Source organism: Phocoena phocoena, chromosome 3 (genome assembly GCF_963924675.1).
Source record: "Phocoena phocoena chromosome 3, mPhoPho1.1, whole genome shotgun sequence".
Lineage (NCBI taxonomy): Eukaryota > Metazoa > Chordata > Mammalia > Artiodactyla > Phocoenidae > Phocoena > Phocoena phocoena.
This window is the reverse complement of record NC_089221.1, coordinates 107,655,732-107,659,470: the sequence shown is the minus strand read 5'-3', so window position 1 is coordinate 107,659,470 and position 3,739 is coordinate 107,655,732. Positions and strand designations below refer to the sequence as shown.

Below are 3,739 nucleotides of genomic sequence, written 5' to 3'. Positions count from 1 at the left end.
AGTTAATCCTCTATTCTGTAGTCAAAGTGATCTTTCTAGAAGACAAACAAATATCGATCATATTTTATGTTCTGCTTGAACTCCCTCATATCTTTACTATTTCCCTTAGGAGCTTGTTATTTAAAGTGTGGCCCATGAGCCTGCAGCGTCAGCAATACCTAAGAGCTTAGGAGAAATGCAGAGTAGCAAGGTCCATTACAAACCTAGTGAATAAGGCTCTCTACACTGTAAAATTTCTGTACTGTAAAATTTCTGTATGGTTTAAATGCACGTTAACGTTTAAGAACCACTATGTTAGGATAAAATCCAAACTCATGGCTCACAAAGCTTTTGATGAACTACCCACAAATTAGCTTTCCTGACACTTCTCTTGACAACCCCCATCCATCCAACCTATAAAGATGCTATGTGGTCTCTTGCATCTAGATTTTCAAACGTCGGTTTACTTTTCCTGAATACTCTTTTCCACACCGCCCCAACTTCTTCCTTGCTAACTCCTACTCATTTTAATTATTCTCCAAATAAATTTTTCCATATAAACTGAGATATGTATTTCAACTAGGTATTTTAATGACACTCTATACTTCCTTACAATAGAACTTCTCTCACTATTGTAATAGACTATATCCTCCAGAATACTGTAAGCACTCTAGAAATAGAAAACTAGCTTAATATGTTAGTTGTTGTATATCCAACACCAAAAGTTAGCACATACTAAGTGTACAATATTTAGTAAATAAATGTTGACAAAAAATATACCTGATAGCTTCGTTGTTTTTTTTCCCTATGCAGAATTATGCAGAAAAACTATGATTTTTTTAACTCCCAGGAAAACTAATTCTAGAAACCTAGGCTGAATGTAGTAGAAGGATGTCTTCAGGTAGTCACTCGCATGCAGTTAGGGAAGAGGAGGCAATCTGGGAGGCAGTATCTCAGACGATAAATTCAAAGCCAGGTAACCTTTCAGGGAAGTTAAGCTGAAAGTGGCAGTGAATACAGGAGATTCGGGTATGCATGAATGGGGAAGACACTGAGTAAATCAGATGGGAGCAAGATGGTTTGAAGTGGGGCAGAGATATTGAAAAATTCACTGAGTCATAGAATATACAACACAGGTTTAAACTGTATGAGTCCACTCATATCAGATATTTTTCCCCACTAAATACGTACTACAGTACTATACAATCCATAGTTGGTTGAGTTTGAATTTGCAGGTGCAGAATCATGGATAGAGAGGGCTAACTGTAAAGTATGCAGAGGGTCAGCACCCCTAACTTCCTCAGTGTTCAAGGATCAACTGTAGCTTGTGAGGAGAAGTCTGCAACCTTAGCAATAAATGCATGGTTCAAAGAGTAAAACCCCCAACTGTTCATAATGTTATGTTTTGTTCTCTTTCAAGGATATTTCTTCCTCATCCCCCTTCTCAATCCTTTCATCTATAAGTAAATTCCACTACTAAATGCAGAGGAGGATTTCACACTCCAAGTGGTGACATTTTCCTTTTTAAAATCCTGTTATACTCTCTATAACTTCTATGTGGAAAACGAATTATTGGGTTTCCAGAGTAGATGCTAGGAGACCAGTAAACCAGACAAGTAATTACAGGAGGCTGCACAGAGATTGTGGTATCGAAGGTAGAGAGGATGGGTACATTTGAGTGATATTAAAGAGACAGGGTTGATTAAATGGATTATAAACTGAAACGTAACCTCGTTAGCTGCCTTTTTAACAACTTAGTATCTGATTTTATCGCACACATTGCTGAGGAAATTGTAAAAATAAAGTATTCTCTTCCTAGGTCAGTGCTCAATAAGGAGAACATGTTTAGTTAGAGTGTGAAGATAGTGAAGCCCAATGGTGAAAAGTGGGATGAGTTTTAGTCCAGCATCTCTCAGGGTCTCCTTGAGCTAAAAATGAATTCAAACCTTAAGTCCCAGATAAGAGAGCTGAATATAACAGCAGCCAGGGAAAGTAAGTTGATAGCAGTCAGAAAGCTATTATGATCATTGTTCCTGTTCCTCAACTGAAATCTTTTTTTGAGAAAAACCAAGTCTGGTAAGTACTTGAATTGGAGAAAATGTTCAGTGAGAAATACATTATCTTTAAAGCCCAGAGGAGAATTCTGCCTAAGCCAACTCAAAAAGGCTGTACAAAAAAATAAGCAAAAGCATCCTAGAAACCATACTCTGACAACCATGCACGTGTGATCCTAGAGGACTTAGTTTCTCCAAGTGAAAGTGTAGGCAAGAGAATCCAGGTGAAACTGGATGCCAACTAACTCAAAGATTCATTTGGATAAAACACAGCAGAATAATGTGGAACACAAGGTTGAAACTTTTTCTGTTGTCTATAAGGGCAACACAGGCAAGGATGTTAATTTAAATATCCAGAGTCTCAGTTCTCAGTTGTAAACAAAAATGACTAAAATATTATTACAAAATATTTTAAAATAATGTAAATTTCATAGTTTAATTTAAAAGACATTCTAGAAATAAGAGAAGCTCCTTTTCAGAGGATGACTAAACTCCCAACAAGCTAAAGCAAAGCCATCCTATATAGGTTCTTATTCCAGAAGGTACCATCAAGTTCTTGTTATCTGAAACTACTTATTATCTAAGAGAATGAGTTGATAATACTTAGGTTACATCACTTTGCTTTACTGTTTTTAATATTGCCAAGAAGACAGCAGTAGAGAGCAATAGAGAGATCTTATTAACACCTTCTTAACACCTCATTAATACCCTGTGCATTCAGCACAGACCAAAATCCAACTTTGGAAATAAGGAACAAGCCCTAAGTTAAGGCCTACTTTAAATCTACCCTAAAACAAATTAAAACCAAGTCTTGAAAGGTCAGCAAGAAAGAAATATTTTGAAGATTGATGCCACAAGTAAGAGGAGCTTAAGAAACACCCTGGGCTTTCCAGAGATTCTAACAATGCATAAAGTCAAACCTACACAAGTCCAATGTGACGAGTTAGTAATTTACCTGCATGTTAAAAGAAAAAAAAATTCAAAATTTCTACAATGCTTTATCAATAATGTACAGTACACATGAAAATTATACATACAAAGCCAGAAATATTGTTATACATAGTTAAGGAAAAAACAGTCAATAGACACCAACCCTAAAACGGCTAAGCTGGTGAATTCAGCAGACAAAAATTGAATACAGGTATTAGAAATATGTTCAAAACACAAAAGGAAAATACAGTCAATATATGAACAGTTAGGATATATGAGCTGAAAAATGAAAATTATAAATAGTATCATATCCATGAATGATTAAATATGACAGGAATTTCACTTCCTGCATAGAAAACCCCACAAGATACATGGAACAAATGATTTAAACATTATACAAAAGCCAGAAAATGATTCTTATTCCCTTAGAGAAAGGAAACAAAGTTAGGCATATAATTGCCAGAGTTTGCTGTTTGGAGGCATTTCTGTGTCACACCTCAGAGAGGGGCAACCCTGTCAAAGTCTTATTTTCACTGAGTATAGGGACAAAAATGAGAGTTCAGGGAGGCAAAACAACTAGACTGTGTGAGATAGAGTAGTGGAGAAAGGGAAATTACAGAGAAAGAGAGCACACACTCCAGAGATGCACAGAGAGAGGGGTTCCCTCAAATATTTGGCTGAATACTGATTTTCTCATGTATGAGACAAACTATCCAAGATTAGAAAAGTACGAAAAGCAATAGGTCAAACAACTTCTACAATACACACAGGGCTAA

At 36.2% G+C, this 3,739-nt stretch overlaps 1 pseudogene; it reads left to right on the top strand.

The window, feature by feature from the left end:
* Nucleotides 1–1,820: 1,820 nt before the first annotated feature.
* On the top strand, nt 1,821–2,425 carry LOC136120238 (small ribosomal subunit protein eS7 pseudogene; annotated as a pseudogene).
* Nucleotides 2,426–3,739: the final 1,314 nt, after the last annotated feature.